Genomic DNA, 26,921 nt, shown 5'->3' on the forward strand with positions numbered 1-26,921 from the left:
CCTGGGAAGTAAGTGGCTCTTCTCATCCCCACCCCCACCTTCAAACTCCTGGACTGAGCCGGGATAGGTCCCGGCTGATGCGTCCCAGGCCAGAAGAGGGGTGACAGGTCCGGGCTTGCCCAGTCTGACTAAGGCCGGCCCAGGGGTCTTGCGGCCCCACCTCCCGCCCGTCCCCGACCGCTGCACCCCTCTCCTCCTCCCTCCCACTCCTCCACCTCCTCACCTCTTGGCCGCGCTCACGCGGTTCCCATCACTCCGCCCGCTCCAGCCCCCGCGCCTCCCTCCCTTTCGGTTTTATCTCTACTTCCCACGCCTGGTGGGGAGCGGAGGGCCGTGACGAGGATGCCGGTGGGCAGCTGCGCGTCCCCTGTCCTCCGCGCCCCACGCGGGCCCTTCTGAGGTCACTCCCNCCCGAGGTCGCGCTCCGGGAGGGCGCACGCTCCCGCGGACTCCGTGATGGTCCGAGTACCCGCACCAGGCCAAGCCTGGGGTCCCCTGCTCTCTACTTGTGAGTCTTTCCCTGAAATTGCTTCGTTTGGCCTCGTCTTCCAACCACCCACCTTTGGTGACTACATGGAGGAAATAATTCCTATTATAGGTGAAAAGAAGAGCAATATGAATGAATACTGGGTAATTGCTACCGTCGTCAGGAACCAGAGCCCTCTGACTGTTGTACACTTTATACAACATTCTCTGTTCTCAAGTCCCACTTTCCCTAACTTGTAGATTCTCAGCTCAGTACTTCTAAAGTTACCTCTGCCACTCAATTCATTGGTCAGGGACCTCTGCCAAAAAAACAAAAGCCCAAAGATTCCTTAGCTTAGTTGAAAAGACAGGAAATGATTTTAAACTTATGTAAAGAACTGTGTGGTGTATGTGTGTAGAGTTCTGAACTAAACAACAAGGATGCAGTGATGTTATGAGTTGATGTGTTGTAATTCTCCTACTCCAATCCCACTTCTCCCTTTGGTAATGTGTCCTGATGCCTAATTGAACTCTCTTATAGAGAAGCAGCCAATAAAGATCCAAATATACTCTTCACTTGCCAGACCACATGTGAAGTCCTACTATTAAGTTCTAGATTGAGCATTTTAAAATCTCAGGGGGTTGGGGCTATGGCTCAGTCGTAGAGCACTTGCCTAGCATGTGTGAGGCACTGAGTTCGATTCTCAGCATCGCATATAAAAATATTTTTAAAATAAAGGTCCTTCAACAACTAAAAAATATTTTTTTAAAAAGATCTCAGTCAAGTTGTAATTATTTGAGAGAAGTGAAAAATCATGAAGATAACTTGAAGGCATGAGGAGTATTGGTGGAATTTCAGAGGATTCCCCTTGAAGAGAGAAAGCTGCTAGGTTATCTCCAAATACAAAAAGACCCATCAAGTACATTTGTTCTATGTAACGTTAAAGGAAATAGATTTCAGATTTGGAGAAGATCCTCTTCTAGCACTAGCAAAAGAAGTATATACACCTTAGCATGTGTGAATATCTCCACCACTGGATTTATCTGTCTTCAGGGAGACCAAATGCATGTTTAATAGGGATTTGTTGCAGAAGAGTTGGCAAATATTTTCTCTCATTCTGTAGGTTCTTTCTTTACACTATTGATTGTTTCCTTTGAAGTACATCACCTTTTCAATTTGATGTAATCCCACCTTTCAATTTTTGCTTATATTTCTTGTCCTTTGGGGGTCCTGTCCACAAAATCATTGTCTGCACTATTTGTACAAACTGTTTCACCTATCTTCTAATAATATCACAGTTTCAGTCTTACCTTTAGGTCTTTGATCAATTTTGAGTTGACTTTTATACAATAAGAGAAGCATCAAATTTCAGTGTTCTGCATATGGATATCCAATTTTCCCAGAACTGTTTGTTTGTTTGTTTGTTTGTTTATATTTGTGGTACTGGGGGATTGAACTCAGGGCCTTGTACATGATAGGCAATTGCTCTACCACTGATTTAAATCCCCAGTTCTTTTTATTCTTTTATTTTGAGAGGACTTGCGAAATTTTCCAGGCTGGCCTCAGACTTATAGTCCTTCTGCCTCAGCCTCCTAAGCCAGCAAAAATAACTAACAATAGTTAGTACAGAGAAAGTGAAAGCTTTTATGTTGGTAACACAGAGTAAAACCATTTCTGTTATGTTATTCAGGGAAAGCATCCTGAGAACTTGCTACTTGACTATACATCCTATAATAAAACATAGTAAAATCTGGTATTTGGCATTCCTGGCCCTGCCATATATATATTGCTGTTGTTTATTTATAATTACTACATAGGAGAGAGAACTGGCAGACATCCTACTCACTAAAGGAAAACTGTATCAATATCATTTATGCTTAAACACCAGGGGAAGAATTAATAGGAAAATCAGCATTGTAAAAAAGAAAGACAATGAAAAACTAACTTTAAAGAAAGCAAATATAATTCATGAAATAAAAAAGAATATTTTGAAGAATTCCAATTTATATATTCTGGTATTTGGAACATGTTATAGCTTTAAGATATAAATAAAGTTGTCTGGAAAAAGAACAACCATAGTATTAAAAAAAAGCTCTTAGACATTGATGGTACTACTTAAATTTTAAAAATTGAAATACTAAATATTAAAGAAATCTTCTAGATCATAGCATACAAAGAAAGACACAAGTAGAAAATTTGAGAGAAAAGATTAACCAGGACAGCCTATCTAACAGTTATAACTTTGAAGTAGAAGAGAAAAAAATTTAAAAGTAAAATGAAATAAGAAAATTATGTTGTTTTTGTTTAATATAGAAGAAAATAAGTTTTCAGAATGAGGATATTCACAAGGTACTAGAAAATAGATGAAAAAAAATTCTTATTCGGAGACATTATGATGTAATTATCATCCTCATCATCATAATCAATCCCAAAAGTTTTTAAACATAAAGGACATGTTATCAACAAAGAAATGAGGATCAGTTCTATCAGTAACAATGGATACTAGATGACAATGACAGAGTATTTTCAATGTTTTAATGACATATTTTTCAGTAAAATTCTGTACTCATTCAAATTATCAATCAACCATGACAGCAAAAATAATGTTATTTCAAATAGAACATTATCCTCCTGATGATTTTTTAGAATATCATTAATCCATATACTCCAGGAAAACAAGGACAAATTGGGGTTCAGGAAAAAAATGTACCAGCCTTAGAAAAAGGCAAAAGGACAACTGTGCAGCAAGTCTAAAGAGCAAGCAGTGTAGACTACGGCAACAACATGGAGATTCAAGAAGTGAAGTATTATGTGGGGGGATTTAATAGAATAGATGGTAAGATAAAGAATTTTTTTAAAGTTGTAGTAAATAAAATAGTGCCAACATAAAAAGGGAAAGAGGGTAAAAGGAAATTTGGAAAGAATATTACCCACTATGACTCAGTTACCTTACATGGAAAAAAACATTTGGCATTTGTTTTGGGGGGGATTGGCTAACTTCACTTGGCACTATCTTCTCTAATGCCATCCATGCCATTGATTTTGTCTCTTTTATTGCTGAGTAATATTCCATTGTGTGTATATGCCACATTTTTTTTAATTCATTCATCTACTGAAGGGCATCTAGATTGGTTCCACAGTTTAACTATTTTGAATTGTGCTGCTATAAACATTGATGTGGCTGTGCTCTGGCCAGTGTTTCAATAACTATGTTGAATAGAAGTGCTGAAAGAGGGTATCCCTGTCTTTTTCCAATTTTTAGAGGGAATGCTTTCAATTTTTCTCCATTTACAATATGGAGGCTTAGCATAGAAAGCTTTTACGATGTTGAGATATATTCCTGTTATCCTAGTGTTTTGAATATAAAGGGGTGCTGTATTTTATTGAATGCTTTTTCTACATCTTTTGAGATAATCATATGGTTCTTATCTTTAAGTCTATTCATGTGATGAATTACATTTATTGATTTCTGTATGTTGAACCAACCTTGCATCCCTGGGATGAATCCCACTTGATCATGTCGTACTATCTTTTTGATATGTTTTTGTATTTGATTTACCAGAATTTTATTGAGAATTTTTGCATCTGTATTCATTAGAGATATTGGTTTGAAGTTATCTTTCTCTAATGTGTCTTGCCTGGTTTAGAATCAGGGTAATATTGGCCTCATAGAATGAGTTTGAAAGTGCTCCCTCTTTTTCTATTTCCTGAAATAAATTGAAGAGTATTGGTATTAGTTCTTCTTTAAAGGTCTTATAGAACTTGGCTGTGTATCCATCTGGTCCTGGGCTTTTTTTGGTTGGTAGGCTTTTGATGGTGTCTTCTATTTCATCATTTGATATTGGTCTGTTTAAATTGTGTAGATCATCCTGATTCAATCTGGGCAAATCATATGACTTAAGAAATTTGTGGATGCCTTCAATATCTTCTATTTTATTGGAGTATAAGTTTTCAAAATATTTTCTAATTATCCTCTGTATTTCTATAGTGTCTGTTGTGATATTACCTTTTTCATCACATATGCTGGTAATTTGATTTTTCTCTCTCCTTCTCTTTGTTAGCGTAGCTAAGGTTCTGTCAATTTTATTTATTTTTTCAAAGAACCAACTTTTTGTTCTGTCAATTTTTTCAATTTTTTTTTGTTTTCAATTTCATTGATTTCAGCACTAATTTTATTATTTCTTGGCTTCTACTGCTTTTGGTATTGGTTTGTTCTTCTTTTTCTAGGGCTTTGAGATGTAATGTGAGGTCATTTATTTGTTGACTTTTTCTTCTTTTAAGGAATGAACTCCATGCAATGAATTTTCCTCTTAGTACTGCTTTCATAGTGTCCCAGAGATTTTGATATTTTGTATCTGTGTTCTCATTCACCTCTAAATTTTTTTAAATTTACTCCTTGATGTCTTCTGCATTGATCATTCAGTAGCACGTTATTAAGTCTCCAGGTGTTGGAGTAATTTTTATTTTTGATTTTGTCATTGATTCCCAATTTCATTACATTATGATCTAATACAATGCATGGTAGTATCTCTACATTTTTGTATTTACTAAGAGTTGCTTTGTGGCATATTACATCGTCTATTTTAGAGAAGGATCCATGTGCTGCTGAGAAGAAAGTGTACTCCTTGGTGCAGGTTGAAATATTCTATATATGTCAGTTTAGTCAAAGTTATTAATTGTATTATTGAGATCTATAGTTTTTTATTCAAGTTTTGTTTGGAACATCTATCCAGTGGTGAGAGAGATGTGTTAAAGTCACCCAAGATTATTGTGTTGTGATCTATTTGACTCTTGAACTTGAGAAGAATTTGTTTGATGAACACAGCAGCTCCATTTGGGGGGGGGGGCATATATATTTATGATTGCTAAGTCTTGTTGGTATATGGTTCCCTTAAGCAGTATTTAATGTCCATCTTTATCACTTTTATTAACTTTGTCTTGAAGTCTACTTTATTTGATATGAGTACGGAAACCCCTGCTTGCTTCCGCAGTCCATGTGTGTGGTATGATTTTTCCCAACCTTTCACCTTTAGTCTGTGTATATCTTTTCCTATCAGATGATACTCCTGGAGGCAGCATATTGTTTTGTTTTGTTTTGTTTTTTAATCCAATCTGCTATCCTGTGGCTTTTGATGGTGAGTTTAAGCCATTAACAATCAGGGTTACTACGGTTTGTATTCCCGGCCATATTTGTTTATTTTTGTTATTTAACTTGACTTGATTTTCTTCTTTGATTATATTTTCCTTTGGGGTACTACCTCCCTCTGCTGATTTTCATTGTTATTTTTTGTTTCCTCTTCATGGGATATTTTTCCAAGGATGTTCTGTAGTGCCAGTTTTCAAGCTATAAATTCTTTTAACCTTTGTATATCATGGAAGGTTTTTATTTCATCTTCAAATCGAAAGCTTAATTTTGCTTGATACAAGATACTTGGTTGGCATTTATTTTCTTTCAGAGCTTGATATATGTTGTTCCAGGATCTTCTAGCTTTCAGGGTCTGTGTTGAAAAAGCTGCTGTTACCCTAATTGGTTTTCCGCTATATGTAATCTCACTCCTTTCTCTTGTGGCTTTTAAAATTCTCTCCTTATTCTCTATGTTGGGCATTTTTATTATAATGTGCCTTGGTGTGGATCTGTTGTGATTTTGTACATTCGATGTCCTGTAGGCTTCTTGAGTTTGGATTTCCAATCCATTCTTCATGTTCGGAAAGTTTTCTGATATTATTCATTAAATAGATTGTTCATTCCTTTGGTCTGGACCTCTATGCCTTCCTCTATCCCAATAACTTATAATTTTGGTCTTTTTATGTTATCCCATATTTCTTGAAGTTCTGCTTCTGGTTTCTTACCATTATCCCTGTGTGGTCTGCATTTTTTTTAAGATTATATATTTTGTCTTCATTGTCTGATGGCCTATCTTCCAAGTGGTCTACTCTGTTGGTGATGCTTTCATTTGAGCCTTTAATTTGGTTTATTGTTTCTTTCATTTTGAGGATTTATGTTTGAGTTTTTTTTTGTTGTTGTTGTTGTTTTTTAGAACCTCTTTCTCTCTGTTGAGGTGATCTTTTTTTTCCTGTATTTGTTTATGTAGCTCCTTGTCCAAGTGATCTTTCATTGCCTGTATTTGCTCTTTTATATCTTTCTTGAGTTCACAGAACATTTTAACCATGTACATCCTGAACTCCTTCTCTGTAATTTCTTCTGCTGTGGCTGCCAATGTGTCTTGATTTGTTTGGGGCACTTTCTTCCCTTGTCTTTTCATGTTGCTCATGTGTCTTTCTTTCCAGCTCCTCAGTCCGGGGTGTGATTATTTTTACCCTATGGGTTTGTAGTGCTCTTCTAGGGTTCCAAGACCTCTCCTTTGTGTGGAAGGACAATGTTAACAGATCCCAATAACAACAATATACCTCCTATGAACAATTTGTTGTTATTAAGATGTTTAAAGTTTAGTCTCATTGTACAGAAATGTTGGATTCAATTATTATCTATAATATATTCAGTAGTTTTGTAAAAGTGCTTACAGTGACTGATGGTGGACAATGAACTCAGGGTGGGGCCTAGGATGATATGCTGAGGAGGTAGGATGTGAGGATATAGAGTTAACATATCTTAGGAAGAGTGAAAGAGAAATCTAATGAAGAGGGTTAGTAGCAAGAGAATAGACAGGATGTAATTTAGGCTAAACAAGTACGTTTAAAACAAACACACATATGTATTTAGAAAAATACAAGATGTTAAAATAGTAAACTTTGGAGGGGGATAGAAAAATAAAAGAAAAAAAGCGGAGGAAAAAAAGTGTATATATAAAACCTCTATATTATATTATTCAGATGACTCAGTCCTCAAAATCCTATTTCATGCAAAGTTCTTGGTTTCAAATATGTTGGGGATGAGAGGACTGGAGGATAGAGGGGTAGAAGAAAAAGAGAAAAAAATACTCGAAGGAAGAAACCAGGATTGTTTGTAGTTTTAGAGATCTGTGTCTTTCCTGCTCCTCTTCTTATCCAATAGGTGGGGTTGTCTGTTGTTAGCTGGTACCTCTGCCCTCAGGATGGTGGAGGTAACCAGGGAGGGAAGGCTTTTCCTGGTGCAAAGTGCCTGGAAGCAGGGAGTGGCATCTGCCAGTCCCTGCAGGGAGACTGTACCTCACGAGTCTCTTTCTGGGACCGCTTATATGACTTTGGCGCCCAGTACTATCTCCCTATCTTGCCTGGAGATTTCTCAGTTCCTGGTCTCTCTCCCTCTCCCTTAGCAGTTCCCAACTGAGGAAACTCATACTGGGGTTCCCAGTGGGCAGCGCCCTGGTAACACTGCGCACATGTCCAACTGAGAGTTGCTTTATGTTGGGCAGTTACTGTGTGAGGTTACTGCTACTGGGGAGATGGGGGAGTTGGAAAACTTGTACCTGGCCAGCTAGAGATCCGATCTGGGAGCTGCCCCCAACAAATATGGTGAGGGAGGTGAGCCAAGATGGAGGCAGTCTGCTTCCAGTGCTGAGGTATCTAATGAAGTGGGGGGAGCCAGAATTGTGCTGTGGGTAGGTAGCAGCTGAGGACCTGCATGGGAGCGGAGCGAAGTCTGGGAGTTCTGCAGAGGTGCTGATAGGTGATTCTGCTAAGTCACTCAGGAGCCCTGTGTTGTCTAGAACTTTGGGCTTTGGGTGTCTGGAGCCAGGAGTCCAGAGTCCTGCTGCAACACTGAGGCTCAGAGCCCTGCTTGGGGTCACAGCGCTGGTGATTTCTGCAGAAAGCAGCTGTATAGGGGTCCTCTAACACTTTCAGAGATGCGGTATTCCAATAGGTAAGATCTGGATCATGGAGCAATAGAGTATGCTTCTCCCTCTGGCCCGCCATCTTCCAATCCATTCCGAAATTATGAATTGTTTAGTACAATTTTAAACTATTTCTTAGAAGATAGTATGACATGTTATATTTTCATACAAATAAAATACAGACAAAAGCCAACTTCAAGGGTGCAGTCATAGGTTAGGTTTTGAAAAGCAACACCACTCACAGTCAATATAAATATATAAAGTGAAAACTACAAAATACACAGTTTCTAATGGTTAATTTAAATTTGTATCCAGGGGTTAGGGATGTGGCTCAAGCAGTAGCGCGCTCGCCTGGCATGCGTGCAGCCCGGGTTCGATCCTCAGCACCACATACAAACAAAGATATTGTGTCCGCCGAAAACTAAAAAATAAATATTAAAAACTTTCTCTCTCTCTCTCTCTCTCTCTCTCTCTCAAAATAAAATTAAATAAATAAATAAATAAATTTGTATCCAATTGGTGGCCCCAAAGCCAGATGATATGCCATAAGTGTGAGTATGCATGTGAATATGTGTCTGTGTGTGTAAATGGTACTTGTTGAAGGAAAGAAGATTGGGGATAATTAACTTTAAAATTGATCATTTTTATTAGTCTTTTAATATCAAACTTGGAGCCAGGCACAGTGGTACACACCTGTAATCCTAGCAGCTTGGAAGGCTGAGACAGGAAGACCACAAGTTCAAAGCCAGTCTCAGCAACTTAGTGTGGCCCTGTCTCAAAATAAAAAAATAAATAAATAAAAAGTGTTGGGGATGTGGCTCAGTGGTTAAGTGCCCCAGGTTCAATTCCTAGTTCAAAACAAAAGAAACTTGGATTTCTTATGTACATAAATAATCCACCAAAGTTTGGGTCTGAAACATATTTATTCCATAAAGCATTGTTTAGGAAATAAAGGACCATTTCTTGCCAATGATTGCCATCTCATAACTCACCCAATGGATGTTAGAATATTTGTTAGGCTGTATAATGAGATCTAAGATAACAGCTTAAACAAGAGAATTTTCTTCTCATATAACAAATTAGTGATGTATAATACTGAAATGATAAACTCACAGTCTCCATTTTGTCACCTAGGGATCCAGGCACCTTCTCTGGTTACCCTGCCATTTCTAGGGTGTTGTTTTCACATGATAGTCAACTTACAATCATGACCTTATTCCAAGTAGAAGTCCAAAAGGAAAAGGAGGAAAACAAACAAACAACATGCTTTGAGAACAAAAGTTGAAAGTATACCTATGACTTACTCTTCAACCCCAGGGCTGTAAAGGCCTAGCATACTGTTTTCCAATCTCAAAGAGAGAACTTGGAGGACTCAATGGAGAGGTTTTGGACATTTTATTATTTATTTACTCCTTGGCGGCATTGAGCCAGGATACAATGGACGGCTGTGCCATGCCTGCATGCTGGAGGAATATATGGGATAGGTTACATGCCTGCTGTGCAGGTGGCTTTCTTCAGATATTTTATGAGTATATTCCTTTACAACCCAGCTTTCTGTCTTCAGGTAACAAGGGGTGTGGTCTGCTCCCCCTCTCCCTTTCCCTCAGTACCACATTTATTTTTAGAGAACGTCTTATCTCACTACAAGCTTTCTGAGGCACTGATTAGTGTTTAAACCAATACTTACAGTCTATTTATCAGACTTTAATCATATGATCACACTTAGTTGCAAGGAATGATGGGAAATGTAGTTCTTATTGTAGTCAGCTAATACAATACACTTGGCCCTTTATAGTTGTGGTTTCCACATTTATAGATTAAATCAATAGCAAAACAAAAATATTCCAAAAACTATATGTGCAGACTGGTTATCATTGTCATTATTCTCTAAACACACAGTGTGATAATAATTCGCATTGCATTTACATAGTATTAGGTATAAGTGACCTAGAAATGATTTAAAGAATACAGGAAGATGGGCATAGGTTATATGTAAATACTGTGCCATTTATACAAGGGAATTGAGCATCCACAGATTTTGTTATCAATTTTTTTATTGATTGTGGAACCAATCCTCCACAGATACCAAGGGACGGATGTACTTAATTAAAAAGCAGGTGCTCTATCACTCTAAGAGATACTTGGAGACAATTGTTTCACTTAGAACATTTCTCCTTCTCAGTTAAAGCAAACATACTTAAAGCAAACAGATAATTGTAGTCACTTTTCAATTCCTATGAAAACTGAAACTTAGGGAACAGAAAAGAATGCCAAGAATAACTTTTATCTCTTTTAAACATGAAAAATGAGCCAACAGAAAATGGCAAAATAAAATACTGGACATTAATTATTTTAAGGACCAATTTTTCCTGAAGTTTAAACTATTCTTAAGCATGTTTAATATGGCCAAGTGAAGTTTTCATTCACACTGCTCACAACTAATTAAACATATCACATAACCCACAGATTGCTAAACATTGTGAAACATTTCAAAGAAAATATACAATCTCCTTTCTTAAGGAACTTAGAGGAACTTACAGAAAGTGGTAGAAAAATTTAATGTTCACGATACTATTAAGGAACAATTAAGTGCTGAGTTGTGTGATGCTATTTTTTGAATTCAAAAGGAGTCCAAATTAAAGATAGGCCACTGTAAACTGCAGGAAATTAAAAGCCTTTTTAGAAAAAGTAAAAGTTGAATTAGGAACATAAGAATACAGGGAATTAATTTATAAAAATTTCATATGTAAAGTCATGAGTTTATTTGTAGGAATTATTTCTAGATAATAAAGGCATGTTGAATTTTAAATTCCAAGTTGTTACTGGAGGTAATTTAATGGCTAAATCATTGTAGTCTATAAGCAGGTTTCATTTCTCTTTTTGCTTTATGTTGTATCCACAGTACTACCAGAATGCCTGACATATAATAGCTCCTGAGTGTTTGTTAAGTAAGTTTCTTTTACACTGTTTTTTTTTATTATGTGCCCAAGGACTTGATTTTTTAAAAAAACTGAGATATAGCTTTTCAAAATTGACATACACCAAAGTGTAGAAGTCATAAGTGAACAGTGCTGTACACTGTCTCAAATAACCATCACCCAAATCAGGAATTGGAACATTCCCAACACTCCATTATAACCCCCATGGCCCTTCCTTGTCGCCATCCAAATCTGTACCCCCAACTCCGGCCACCCCAAAATAGGCAGTATTCTGACTTTCATAAACATAGATCAGTGTTCCTTATTTTGAACTTCATGCAAAGTAAATCAGAATGCCACTCAACATTTTTTTTCCTGTTGCCATCCTGACTTAAATTTGTGAGATTAATTGACACTTGAAATTAATATTTCCACCCCCCACCATTTTTTTTAAGTTTTTTTGTTAAGGAAGAAGTCAGTAAAACTGTAAGAAAGGTTGTTTTATTACGTGGTAATACACATTAGAAATGTCACTGATCTTTAAAGACAGGTTGGCCTTTGTTTAAAGATTACTAAATCAGCATAACTTCCATCCTGCACCTTTGTTACTGTAGCCAGGTACTTTCAAAGTGTCAGTCAACTTGTTTCACTCAAACAAACCTGGAAAGACTCTGTAGAAGTTGGGCCAACTACAAAGTTAGAAACAGAGTCCCCATTCTTATTTCTGACACCAGCTGTGAGTTTGAAGGTTCCTAACCTGCCTCAGGATTAATAATTTGCCAGAAATACAAAACTCACTGAAGTCTGTTGTACTCACAATGATGGTTCAGTGAAGGGAATGGATACATACATAATTTCAGCCAAAGGAAGGGACACCAGGAAGATTTCAAATGTGGAGTTGCAGTTGTGTTCTAGCCATGGAGTTGACATATCACTGATCTGACATCCATATGTGACAATATGCACAGAGTACTGCCAATCAGCAAAGTTCACCTGAACTTGTTGTCCAAAATTTTGGGGAGAGTTTCATCACATAGGTATGACTGATTGGTCATTGCATACTTCTATTAATTTCAGAACTACTGATACCAAGTGACCCAAAGTGTTGATCTTTGGGATTGGCCATCTCCTAACCTAAGATTTTATGGGTGTGGTTAGTCCTCACTATAAATCATGTTGTCAGACTACCCAATTTGATCCAAGTCTCCCTGAAAGATGTAGGGCTAAGAGTGAAGACCAGCACAAACCCAAATTCTTTACCATACATCTTATAAATCTGCACTTCTCTCTCCAGAACATTTGCTCCTTCCAACCTATGCAATTAAATTTTTTATACAAAAATATTTTTCTCAGTGATTTATTTCAACAGTTTTTTTTTCTTAAGCAAAATGGAGGATTTGTTTGCTCATGTAAGTCTAGATATAGGGCTAGCTCTAGGTATAGATAGGTTCAGGGCCAATCAACAACATCAGTACTTGGTTCTTCTCCATCCCAGTTTTCTGTTGTATTGGTCTCAGTTTCAAAACCAATGTGGTCAAAGATGAGTTTGCCAGGTCTCACCTCCTCACAGAGCTGAGTCCATACTCGTCCCTTGGGAAGCGTACTCACCTCTGGCCACAAGTTTCCTTGATTCTGATGACATCACAGGCCATCACCACCAAAAAAAAAAAAAGTCTCTAGGGCCAAATAAATGCAAGACTTTGGTTAATCAGCCCTGAATCACATGCTTTTCCTATATCTGCATGGGAGTAGATGCCTCTGGAGCCACATGGACTGAAAGAGAGGAGTCTCCACACCAAAAAAAAAAAAAAAAAAAAAAGGAAAAAGGGGAATGGCTGCTAAGCACCAAAACATATGAAATATATTTCACTTTTCCCCCAAGTAATATTACACCAATTTATATTAACGGGTCCTGGAATACCATAAAACTTGATTTTAATTTATTTTTTGAGTATATAGTTTTAAAAAATCAACCCTTTCTCTATTTAACAAACTGATCGCTATGTGGATCAAAGGATTGTTCCTTTAATGTCTGCTTTCTAAAATCACACAATTCCCATCCCCTGTGCTGGGAATGGACCTTAGGGCCTCAAGTATGCTAGACAAGCACCCTCCCACTGAGTTCCTCTCCCAGCCCCCATATTTTGACATTTTGAAAGTAGATTCCTCTTTAATAGACATATACATTTAATCTGGTAGTGCTTCTTTTTTCCCCTTAAAAGCTATCAGAGGAGCATTTAGCTATTGAAGAAGGTGTTTTTTAATTAAGGAAATATCGGCTTGTAAACATCTTTGTACTATCAGGGTAAAACTACTACACTATGGCAGGTAGGAAATAGTACTTGATGAACCAGAATTACTGAAAAAAAAAAACCCTGATGTTCTCATATTTTATACAGGTCACTGTTGGACTGATTCAATAGGTATTGGTTTGGACTCACTGCAGGAGTCGGGTTGGCTATGGTTCTTTACTACTTTTTTGAGACTGGTAAGACCTATATTTTTGTTTTATAATCTTCTGTCTGCCCTTGTTTTTCTTTATTGTCATAGATTAATATGGAATATTTTTTTACCTAATTGACCCAAAAGCCTATTGATCATTATTTTACTCTATCCTAAGCTCGGACTGATCTGTGTATTTAATGGGGAAGATGTAGGCATCTAAATTTCTCCTTTAAGTCCAGATTTGTGATTGTCTTTATTTACCATTCTTGTAAGCCTCTGATCATAACAGCCACAATGGCACAAGTATTACCCTCATTTTCTTCCTTCCACATGACACCTTTTCTCTCTACCCCTCTTCCTTCTGTCACTTCTTATGTTTATGGAAAGAAGTTAGGTGAAATCGCCTTCTGCCCCTAATGTGAGACTTAAGGCATCAATGGCTCTGGATGGTGGAATTGGAACCCTCTGCTTCTGCCAGTTGTGTGTGTGATAGGAGCAGATTACAGGACTCAATTCTTCAGTTTCCTATTTCCTCATCTGTAAATGATGGTGTGGACTTTTACCTCTGTGGTCTCCTTCAGCCTTAAAATTCCTCTTTTTTTTGTTATCATTTTTTCTTTTTAGTTGTATACGACAGTATAGTCTATTTTTACACATTTTCACAAACATGGAGTATATATTTTTCTAATTAGAATCCCAGACTTTTGGATGTACAGGATGTTGAGATTCACTGTGGTGTATTCATATATGTACATAGGAAAGTTATGTCAGATTCATTCCACAGTTTTTCCTATTCCTATCTCCCCTTCCTTTCATTCCCAGGTGTTTAATCCATTGAACTTCTACTCTTACTCTCTCCTCCCTTGTTGTGGGTTAGTTTATACATATTAGGGAGACCATGCTACCTTTGATTTTGGGGGATTGGCTTATTTCACTTAGATTGTCTTATTTCACTTAGTCTCCAGATCTTTCCATTTACTGGCAAATGTCATAAAGTCATTCTTATTTATGGCTGAGTAATATTCCATTGTGCATATATATCACATTGTCTTTATCCATTCCTTAGTGGAAGGGCACCAGCAATGTTTCCCCCACATGCTTGTCAACATTTATTGTTACTTGTATTCTTGATAATTCCCATTCTGACTGGAGTAAGGTGAAATCTCAGTGTAGTTTTAATTTGCATTTCTCTACTTGCTAGAGATGTTGAATATTTTTTTTCATTAATTTGTTCACCATTTGTATATCTTCTTTTTAGAAGTGTCTTTTTAGTTTCTTTGCCCATTTGTTGATTGGGTTTTTTTTATTGTTGTTGTTTTTGTTTTTTGGTGTTAAGCTTTTTGAGTTCTTTGTATATCATAGAAATTAACCCTTTATCTGAGGTGCAGGTGGCAAAGATTTTTTCCCATTCTATAGGCTCTCTCTTCACACTCTTGATTGTTTCCTTTGCTGTGAAAAAGCTTTCTTGTTTGATACCATCCCATTTATTGATATTTATTTTACTTCTAGAACTTTAGGGTCTTGTTGAGGAAGTTGATTCCTAACCTGACATGTTGGAGTGTTAGGCCTACATTTTCTTCTAGTAGGTACAGAGTTTCTAATCTAATATCTAGGTCTTTGATCCACTTTTAGTTGAATTTTGTGCAGGGTGAGAGATAGGAGTTAAATTTCATTTTGCTACCTATGGATTTCAAGTTCTCCTAGCACTATTTGTTGAGGAGGCTATCTTTTCTCAATGTTTCCCACGTCTTTGTCTAGTAGGAGATAACTGTATTTATGCAGATTTGTCTTGTGTCTTCTAGTCTATGCCATTGATCTTCATGTCTGTTTTGGTGCCAACACCATGCTGTTTTTGTTACTATATCTCTGTGGTATAATTTAAGGTCTGGTATTTTGATGCCTCCTGATTCACTCTTCTTGCTAAGGATTGCTTTGGCTATTCTGGGCCTCTTATTTTTCATGAAATGAATTTCATGACTGCCTTTTCTATTTCTATGATGAATGTCATTGGAAATTTAATAGGAATTGCATTAAATCTGTATAGCGCTTTTGGTAACATGGCCATATTTTATTGAATTATTTATTTATTTAATTTGTTATATATGATGGCAGAATGCAATTCATTTCATATTACACATATAGACCACAAGTTTTCAAGTCACTGGTTGTACACAAAGTATTTTCACACCATTTGTATCTTCATTTACTTTGGATAATAATGTCTAACTCATTCCACCCATCTTTTCTACCCCCATGTATCCTTCATTCCCCTTCCTCCCCTTTGGCCTATCTAAAGTTCCTCCATTCCTCCCATGCTTCCTCCCCATCACCATTATGAGTCTGCATCCTCACCAAAGAAAACATTTGGCCTTTGGTTTTTTGGGATTGGCTTGCTTCACTTATCATTATATTCTCTAACTCCATCCATTTACCTGCAAATGCCATGATTTCATACTCTTTAATGCTGAGTAACATTCCATTGTGTATATATACCAAAGTTTCCTATCCATTCATCTACTGAAGGGCATCTGAGTTGGTTCCACAGTTTAGCTATTGTGAATTGTGCTGCTATAATTGTGACTGTGTCCCTGTAGTATGCTGTTTTTAAATCCTTTGGGTATAAACTGAGAAGTGGAATAGCTGGGTCGAATGGTGTTTTCATTCCAAGTTTTCCAAGGAATCTCCATACTGCTTTCCAGATTGGCTACACCAAATTTGCAGTCCCACCAGCAGTGTATGAATGTGCCTTTTCCCCCACATCCTCACCAACACTTATTGTTTGTATTCTTGAGAGCTGCCATTCAGACAGGGGTGAGATGAAATGTTAGAGTAATTTTGATTTGCATTTTTCCAATTGCTAGAGATGTTGAAAATTTTTTCATATATTTGTTGATTGTATATCCTCTTCTGAGAAGTGTCTGTTCATTTCCTTGGCCCATTTATTGACTGGGTTATTTGTTTTTTTGTGTGTTAAGGTTTTTGAGTGCTTTAATATCCTAGAGATTAGTGCTCTATCTGATGTGTTTGTGGTGAAGATTTGCTCCCATTCTGTAGGTTCCAAGAGTTTGTATTTTTAAAAATGCTAAATGATTAAGAAGCATCTCAACATATTTGATAAGAGAATTAAGGTTGAGTAGTACTAACATTTTCTTTTTCTCGTATCGTCTAATGTGTGTGTATATATATATATATATATGAATTCTACCAAGATATTGCTGAATTGCAGTATTATTTTTAGAGAACTGTTTCAAATAAAAGTTACAATAGTTACAAAGTAAAATTAAGAGTTTCTCCATAGACATTGGTGCCAGAACTCACAGTGAATGAAAAACATAACATTTAAGTGACTTTGAGGGTTGGGGTTTGGGCAAGTGTACAAAATTTCCTTAGAAAGAGTGAAACTCTCTAAAACTTCTAGAAATAACACTGAACTGCTCAAAAATTGTCCCTAAATATTAAAATTTCTTTGTTTATATGCATCTGTTGAGGAATCATTACTGTAGTACTAATACCATTGTAAACGTTTGAACTCAAATATTTAAAGGCTAAATAACTGGGTGTTCTGACATGCACTGGCAATCCCAGCTACTCATGAGGATGGGCCAGGAGGATCACTTGAGTCCAGGTAGTTAAGAAACCTGCCTGAGCAATATAGCAAGATCACATTTTAAAACAAAACAAATGTATTAAAGATTAAGGTTTATTGATGTCAAATTCCTGTATAAAATAATTTTCATTTACACTTTTGATAGGTTCATTGTGCTTCCAAGTCTAGATATGAGTTTCAATTGTTTGATCTAGTTAAGATAAAGAAGAGATAGAGAACCTAAGTTGATGAAACAGGCTGGAGACTGCAGTGCCACCTTAGAAGCTCAAGTAGGGCGTTTGATGTCAATCAAATGACAGGTCAGCCAGGCAGCTATTCAGAGTCACGGAGTCATGGCTGAGGAAGAGCAAGGTTCAAGTTAGTCATACTGATCTCATAAACTTAAGTGGCTCAGGCTAGAAGCTATATTTACCTCACACTATTAGTTGATTTGAATGTTCATTCATCCATTCAGTTGCTGTCTATTGAGCACCTCCTGTACCAAGTAACAGACAACATAAACACCATTTGCTCTGGCTTCTAGGGAGGACAGCTAACCCTTGACACACCTACCTACTGTTTTCCAGGCATTGTGCTAAGCTCTTCTTCCTGGACTCTATGAGAACTTAGTAGTTACTATCTAGATTTCCCAGATAAAGAAACTGAATCTTGGGAGGTCTGCCGTCAAATTGGAAGAGAATGTCATAGGGCCACTTGGTTCATCCTCTAAAGTGAAACTTTCTTGTCAAAAGCCATTGCCAGTTGTGGTAGACAGTTTCTCAGTACCTAAAAATATACCTTCTCTTCTTTCACTTTCAGTTTCTGTGCTGGGAACAAGAGCCCCATCTTTTGGCCAGATGTGAAATTTCATAAAGAAGAAAGACTCCGGAACAGGACAAACTAATCAAGGATTATCTTATTCTCCTCTGTATAAAATGTTTTTCTCCTCTAGGAATTTTTAAGACCAAGGGAAGGGGCTCAGTTTGGCAGCAACTCTGTAGCTCAGTATTTATTTTATTCTTATGGGGAAGAAAGATAGAAAATTATGGATAGATAATTAATTTTATTATATTAGTACTTAAAATACAGGTTCAGGTTTGCATTTTAAAAGTTCCTCCTTAATGGTGTAATGCTTATTTCATCAACATATCATTTTAAAATTTAAAATCTTGGAACAGTTAACAAAGAAAGAGAAAAGTTGTCCTTTGCCCAAAAATAAAGTCTCAGATTTACAAACTCTGAACAGACCTAGTAATATTTAACAACCACTATGGGGAATCTTTACAAATAAAAATTGACATATATGCTCTTTGGGAGAATTTCTCCTTTCAAGCTTTCACAAAGACATGCAAGGAATTATAAATACATACATAAGCAAAATAAGACTAGGCAACAATTTTTATAATGTGTGTAGGCACTAATTATAGTGTTTCCTTTTATGAAAGCAAAAGTAGTAAAACATCTCTTATAGTTTGAGACTATAGAAGTAGAGAGCTACATTCTAGCAATAGAAAACTTGTGGGCTGAGATTGCCTTCCCCAGGTATGAATGGGGGTTATTAATTGCCCTCAACTGGCATCAGTCCCAGGATTCTGTCCTTTTCTATTTAACCATCTTATCATGGAACAGAATTAACTCAGCTCTACAGGGCTTACAAGATCAAAGGACGCCATTTTAAAGAGTAACATTTACTAAAAATTTAGATCTATATATTTAACAAGCAAACCTTTTGATATATCTAAAATTAAACCTTTAATTTTTTCTCTCTCACAGTTCCTTTAAATTATTCTTGGTGGGGATGGGGTGGGATTGATTGGTGGAAATTTTCTCTTCCTGGATGAAAGCTCTGCCATGATCTATGAGTTTGTTGTTGCATTGCTGTTAAAGTCATTTGAGGTCACAAATACTATTGCAACAGGACTATTCACTACTATGTAGTAAAAATTCAGAATTGGATTTAGTGTTACTTCTTCTCCATTCCTCACCCCTTGCCCCGCCACACCCCACCTATCTGAAGCTGAAAGCCGTCACTAAATTGAGTACCCCTTCTTCCTACCCTCTTATGTCTGTCATTACACATATCCTTAGTAGGTGGAGGACTAAAGAGGTCACAGACAGCTTCTTGCTTGGCTCCAAATCCCAGTGATCTCCTTGTCTATATCTAAAGGAAGGGGGCCTTTAATTAATCCTGGTAAGTTATTAATGCAGACTCTTTCTTTTGAAGACTCTTTGCAGGTTCCCAAAAAGATCGGCCCAGCTCCTGCAGTTCCCTGAGTGATGCATCTTTCCTTCTTTAGTCCCTGAGCAGGCTGTTGTGCACCTTTTGGGAGAAAACTACTTACTCCTTCAGATAGTTTAATTGGACAGAACTCACAAGGTTTAATTTTATGTGTTGCCTTGGCATAGCTGAGGGATGGCCACACAGATGGTAAGAAATTATTTCTGGGTTTGTCTGTGAGGTGATTTCCAGAAGAGATTAGCATTTGAAACAATAAATTAAGTAAAGATGATCTCTCCTCATCAAAGTGGGTGGACACATTTAGTCTGTTGACAGTCTGGTTAGAACAAAAACACATAGGAAGAGTGATTTGCTTTCTTTTTGAACTGGGACAGTCATGTTATCCTGCCATTGGACACTAATGGTTCTTAGTCCTTCAGACTCCATGATTTATGCCAGTGCTCTACTCCCACTTCCCCCCCACTTCCCAGATTTCAGCTTTTGACTAGCTGTTACAGTATTCACTTTCCTGGCCCTTAGACCTTTGGAGCCAGACTGAATTATACAACCAGATTTCTTGGTACTCTTGTTTACAGATGTTGTATTGTCTCCCATATGGAGGTGGTATCCTGGTCTCCAATATCATATTAGGCAATTCTAATTTAAAAAATTCCTCTCTTATATATCTCTATACAACTGAAAATTCTTTCTTTGGAGATCTGGAGAAACTTAATAATACACAATCCAGGATGACCCATCCTAGCTCTCTTCCCTCTGGCTTATACCCTTTTCTCTGATAAGTTTGGGAATAAAGTCCAGTACTAAAGCAAAAGTATTCTCCTATCCCTACCAACAAGCAATTCATCATCCTCTTGGCCTCTAGATTTCCTGGGGCGAAATTAACTACCAGTGTACAGTTCACTTAAGTTTTTTATCTTATGTCAGGGCAACACTAAGTCTTCAGGTTTTCAAACTGCATGAAACACATTTCAAATATCTCCTATAGTTCCCTTGCGAGTACCCTTTACCTGACTTGAGGTTAGAAAGTGGTACTCATCTTCACCTATTTCCCAGAGGGAGTAGACTCCCACAACACAGTCACAACTCTCCAAAGAGGCTTCTTAACTTTTCTGCTACCATTTTATATCTTTGATCTGGTTGAATGCTCAAACAATTGTGCAAAATTTCTTAGACCCATTTCTTTTGTAAATCTGCATATGGAGGGAAGAATGGATCTTGTACTTACTTTGGTATTCTGTTACGGTACCTCAACAGAAATAAGGCAGAAGAAACTCAGAATTCTAAGATCCTACTAGAAATAGAGGCCCAAATAAGTAGACAGATTATGCAACTCAGATGTAAGCAACATTAGAACATATCAGACCAGGGTCAGTGCAGTTTGTGTCATTCCCCCTATTAATATTACTGTATCTTTGTTAAAAACATCATAATCTTTCACCAGTATTATTACTGTCACTGGTCTCTGACAGGGATATTACCCCAGGCTGACTGATCTGTGTTTTAATCAGCTTTTCATCAGTGTGACCAAGACAAGAACAATTTTAGAGGAGGATAAGTTTATTTGGCCCTCATGACTTCAGAAATTTCAGTCCACAGATGGCCAACTCCATTGCTCTGTGCCTGAGTGAGGCAGAACACTATGGTAGAAGGGTGTAGAGGAGGTAAGAAGCTCAGGACTTGGCAATAAGGAAGCAGAAAGAACTCCACTAGCCAGGGTCAAAACATAAACCCCAAAGGCATGAACTCAGTGGTCCACCTGCTCTAGCTAGTCTCCACCTGCCTTCAGTACTGCCCATTTAATCCCTATCAGGGGATTAATGTACTGATTAGATTAGAGCTCTTATAACCTAATCATTTCACCTCTAAACTTTCTTGCAGTGTCTTAACACATTAGCTTTTGGGGGACATCTCACATCTAAATGATATCAATCTAAACTGCAAATACCAATTTATCACTTCTCTGCTTTAAATCTTCCAAAAATTGTTAGTAGCAACTCCCTAAGACAAGCTTATCAAACTTTGGAGTGTATGAAATGACACAAAAATATTGTTATAATGCAGATTTCTAATGGAGTAAAATGGACTGTGTCCCTCAAGTCTGCATTTCTAAAAAGTTCTGAGGTGATGTTGATATCAAAGGTATAGAAAAAAAATTTGGCTCCTTAGCCAAACCTAATTGCACTTGTATGCATCTCTGATTTAATTTATTACCTCTCTCCCTGGCCACAATTTATGTTTTGTTAACATTATAGAGTTCATAGGGGGGAAAATCATTGTATTTCGTGTTTGATTGATCTTTTACATATAGTAGTAACTGGCTGGGATCTTTTTTCCCCCACTTATGTTTATTTCAGCTTAGAAAACAATCCCCATATTCACAGCAGGACTAGTGTTTTTATTTGTTTCCTATGGCTACTGTGATAAATCACAAACTGTGACTTAAAGCAATGGAAGTTTATTCTCTCATAGTTCGGGAGGCCAGAAGTCTGAAATCAAGATGTTAACAGAGCAATACTTCTGCCAATATCTGTAATGGAGATTATGTTCCTTGTCTCTTCCACCTTCTGGTGGTCATGTCACTACAATCTCTGGCTCTGTGGCCACATTGCCTTCTTTTATGTCTCAAAACTCTTTCTGCCTCATATTTGTAGGAGAGCACATGATATCATTAGGGACCACTCAGATAATCCAGGATAAACTCCCTTTCTCAGGATTCTTACCTTAATCACATCTTTTGCCATTTAAAGCAATATTCACAGGTCCAGGGATTTTAATATGGTCATGAAGGCCACCATTCAGTCTATTACATGCCTCTTAGAGTGCACGGCATCATGAGAATAATATCTCATAACTTTGTGCAATGGTTTGGATATGGTTTTTGAGTATGTGCCCCAAGGCTTCATGTTGAAGTTTAATCCTGTGTCAGATATTAAGAGGGTAGAAACTTAATCTGGCTATAATATTTAGAAGTGAGGCCTTTGAGAGATTATCAGGATTATATAAAATCATTATAGTAGAGCCCCTATGATTGAATCCTGGTGGCTTTGGAGAGAGGCCAGAAGAGATACACATCTGCATATGTTACCCATCTATTGCCATGCAATATCCTATATCACCTTGGGACTCTGCCAGCAAAAAGACCATCATCACATATGGCTCTTCCATTTTAGACCTCTAAACTATGAGCCAATACAAACTTCTTTTCTTTATAACTCACCTAGTCTGTGGTATTGTGTTATTGGCAACAGAGAATAGAATAACAAAGCTTCTTCATCAGATGCTTCTGTAAATCTCTTTCTTCTTTCACGTAAGCTCTAAATCTCCATTTTTCTGTTTGCCTATACTAACACTTCAGATTCTTTATTGAAAGGAGACTTTTTAATACAATGGTAAAACAAATTTAATAAAATGGTAGCTGCAGTTTATTCTTTTAAACTTGTTAACTCATTGACTTTATATATCACAAATGTAATGAAGAATAAAGATAGAGAAAAAATTAAATAACGTATTTGTTGTCACATTAGTAGTATGTACTGGTGCTAGATTCAAATACTGATCTTCTAGGGTCCAAAGTCTATGATTTTTAACAATTTCTCAAATAATGCTTTGATGTTATATTGAAATACTAGTTCTATGCTTGGCCTCTAGATAAATGTCTCCAAAAAGAGACTTCTACTTCACATTAACCTGAAAGTACTAAAGAATCAGAGTCTCTGAGAATGGGTCCAGATCCTACATTTATAACAATATCCCTGTTATTCTGATACATGCTAATATTGAAGGGAACACTGCCTTAGATTACAGTCACTTCAAGACTAAAGTCTAGTTTATTAATCTTTGTGCGTTGAGAACCACAGCCGAGTCAGGATGGCGCCTAGCATTTTGCCAGAAGGAGTGGTTGAGGGGTGACGCCAGCCATTAAGATGATGACAATTAAGTTAAGCTGTGTATAATTGCTATGATTGGATGATGCTGGATTGAAGCAGGCTGTGTATTCAGTTGTATATAGAACCCTACTGTCCGGCAATAGGGCGGCTTTGGCAATAGGGCGGCTCCTGCTGCCTCAGGTGCCAGCTACTTTTGAGTTCTCGTGGAGTTCCCGTTGAGTTCTTGCGGAGCTTGGTGGAGAGCGGAGAGAGTTCCCGGGAAGCACGCTTGGAGTGCAGGTGAGAGTTCGGGCAATAAAGTAGTTCCTGTTTGAACCTACAAGTGCCTTGTGGCGGCTCGGTTATTTTGTGCCCAGCCAGATTGCGGCATTTGTGGTTATTTTTTTTATCAGTGATTTATACAGTGCCAAACTTAGAGTATGTATAAAAAAAAGTTTGCCAAGTTAAACCAAATTGTCTTAGGTTTTCTCATAGTACTCTTTAGTGAACACTATTTCAGAATCTGAGAGAGGTATCCGTATCTAAGTGAAGATATTGGATGCAAGATTTAAAATGAGTCAGAACAGAAAACTTTACTCTATTAGACTACTTAGAAATCTATCAATGTGTTGTGCTTGCACTTTATTAAATCTAAGTGAAATTTCAATCAAACCCAGAGCTTGGAATCTTGTGCTACTTATTGTATTATTGAATGACCCTAACTCCAAATAAAGATTTATTCAAACAATACTCACCTTCTATCCCATTAGCAAATTACTCTCAAGGGCATAAGTGTGCATGAAAGCTCTCATTACATGCTTTGAATAAGGAAGCAAGTGTTTTAGTCATACATCCTTAAGATGAAAATTAACAATAACCCAACAATGTAGACACCCTTGCTGTGGTTTGTGGGGAGCCATCCGTGAAATACATGAGGACCTTCCCTCCGCATGGAAGCCAGGCAGGGATAGGCCTGGCATTGGGAATTTCCTGTGGTGACAGACTGCCCAATGCAAGAGACCCTCTTCTCTGCTCTACTAGAAAGGTCCCTCATATTAGCACTGGAGATGGGCGTTAACCTATTAGGAACTGAACATAATAGCACCAGAGATGGGCGTAACCCACCATTAGGAACTGAACTTAACCTGTTTTGGTGAAGAACATTCTATAGAATCTCTTTGATATCTCCTGATATAAATAAAGGAGGCATAAACAAAGGAGGAGTGGGCTCCTATGTGTTAGAAGTTGTATATGTCTGGTAAACTTGCCTGTCCTGTCCTGGCTTTTGAAACTACTTTCTGTGTTCTGTGGTTTTTCGCCGTTTTATTTCTTTTAGCTTTTATTTCTCAATGAGCCCATTCCACCGAGGGGAACGCCATTCCCACCACCTACACTGGACATGGGCAGTTGTGAACGTCTAGAGCGTTCGGGTCCCTGGGTAAGGGTCACGAAATAACGGGGACACAGGGGATGGAGAGCCAAGGCAGCAATCGCAACTGCATGCTGAGGTTTATTTGCAAGTTCCTTTTGTACACTTCTTCTAACAAAGCAAGCAATTCTTCAATAACACTTTACCCACATTGTCCAAATATCATGCCTCAGCGGATACACAGAGCTAGATTCAAATTGTTCCTGTTTGTTTGATAAGTACCCTCCTAAAGTTCTTTGTAGACATTATCTACTCCTCTGAGGATGCATTTGTTTCTTCAGAATGTACTGTTCCCAGGATAAGTATGCAGGAAGCTTCTTCCTCTTGGCCAAACCATGCAGAACTTGTGCCTTGCAATAAGGGGAAGAGAACTTTTCCTCCTCCTAGCTGAGGTTTGCCTCAGCTGACCTAAATCACAGCCACAGCTCTTGCAAAATGTCAGGCCTGAGGGAGCTAAACTCTGCACACTTAAACCCCAACAGGCAGTGTAAATTTTTATGTCAATTTGACTGGACAATGGGGTGCCCAGATTAAACATTAATAGTGGGTAAATATGAAATGGTGTTTCCTATTTGAGTTGGTGAACTCAGTAAAGCAGAATGCTATCTCCAATTTGAGTGGGCAACATTCAATACATCAAGGATCTGAATAAAACAAAGGCAGAGGGAGGAAGACCCTCTCCTTTTCAAAAATTCTGTCTTAGTGTTAACCAGGGTATCTTTCTCATTCTCTCCTACATTGAACTGGGATTTATATCATCATCTTCTCTGATTCTCAGGCCTTTGGGGTTTGAATGGAATTGTACCTCTGTCTCTCCTGGGTCTTTCTTTCTGCTTGTTTTGAGCTACATTGATCCTCTCTGCCTTCTGACTCAGACTTATATTTGAATTTATACCACTGACTTTCTTTCTTCTTAGGCCTTTGGTCTTAGACTGGAATTTTACCATTGTCTGTCCTGACTCCAAATAGCCCGGTTTCCATAATAATGTGAGCCAATTCCTTTACATGGGTTCTGTTTCTTAGAGAATCCTATACTAATGTAGATCTTAATAGACATTTCTGCAAAGAAAGTACACACATAGCCAATATGCACACAAAAATAACATCACTATTGCTTTAGTCAGTATTTTGCCAAGGTGATCAAAAGATCCAAAAAGAACAATTTTGGTGAATGAAAAATGTATTTGGCACTCACAATTTCAGTCACACTCAGCTGACTTGGTTGCTTTGCCCATGGTGAGGCAGAACATCATGGCAGAAAGGGGTGTGGTAGAGAAAAACAGCTGAGAACATTACAATAAGGAAGTAGAAAATGAGAGAGAGAGAGAGAGAGAGAGAGAGAGAGAGAGATTTCCTCTCACCAGAAACAAAATATGAACCCCCAAAGTATACCCCCAATGACCTATCTTCTCCAGCCATAACCTGCCTGACAACAGTTACCACTCAACTCTTCTCTATCAGCAGATTAATGCACTGATTAAGTTAAAACTCTCATAACTCAATTATTCCATCTCTAAAATTTCTTGCATTGTCTCATACATGAACTTCTGTGGGACACCTCGTATCTAAACCATAACACTAGTTTTCAGGTAAAGGCAAATCAAATGAGATTCTATTTCTTGTCCACAAGAATAAAAGAGTGGGCAGAATAAAACAGTCATATAATACATGTTTGAAGATTTGGAGAAATTGGAACCCTCATACACTGCTAGTTACAATAAAAAATTAAGCAGTTGCTTTGCAAAACAGTTTGGCTATTCCTCGAGAAGTGAAACAGAGTTAACATGTCTCAGTAATTCCATTTATAAGGGTATATTCAAGAGAAATGAAAACATATATCCACATACAGACTTGTACATGAATGTTCATAACAGTATTATTCAAAATAACCAAAAATGAAAGCAACTCAAATGTCTATCAACTGATGGATGGGCTAGTGTAATAATAAAAATTGTTCATCAATAAAAGGCAATAAAAATACTAATACATGATACAACATACTTATATAGTACTAGTGATGGGGGTGATGGAGATAGAAGTAGCTGGGCATAGAATTTATTATTTTAATCATGGAAATATTCTAAAATTAGACTGTAGTGATGATTATACAACTGTAAATATAAAATGTTTTCATTCATATCAATCAATTAATTTTATCATATATATATATATATATATATATATATATATATATATATAT

The 26,921-nt window shown here is 37.3% G+C and overlaps 1 protein-coding gene and 1 long non-coding RNA gene across 9 annotated transcripts in view; one reads left to right on the forward strand and one right to left on the reverse strand.

The window, feature by feature from the left end:
* Ascc3 (activating signal cointegrator 1 complex subunit 3) overlaps positions 1 to 409 on the reverse strand; it is a 355,403-nt gene extending 354,994 nt beyond the window's left edge. For 6 of the 8 annotated variants that reach the window (XR_007351808.1, XM_048814551.1, XM_048814518.1 and 3 more), the window contains exon 1: positions 224 to 409. The gene's annotated coding sequence lies outside the window, so the exon portion shown is untranslated. Of the gene's footprint in view, positions 1 to 38; positions 60 to 223 lie in introns of those variants that run through there. The other 2 variants (XM_048814495.1, XM_048814431.1) reach the window with 2 other exon arrangements.
* On the forward strand, positions 402 to 18,957 carry LOC107154063. Its single transcript, XR_001505002.2, has 3 exons — positions 402 to 508; positions 13,556 to 13,644; positions 18,007 to 18,957. It is a non-coding gene; the product is annotated as an uncharacterized LOC107154063 (long non-coding RNA).
* The last annotated feature ends 7,964 nt before the right edge of the window (positions 18,958 to 26,921 follow it).

Source organism: Marmota marmota, unplaced genomic scaffold (genome assembly GCF_001458135.2).
Source record: "Marmota marmota marmota unplaced genomic scaffold, marMar, whole genome shotgun sequence".
NCBI lineage: Eukaryota > Metazoa > Chordata > Mammalia > Rodentia > Sciuridae > Marmota > Marmota marmota.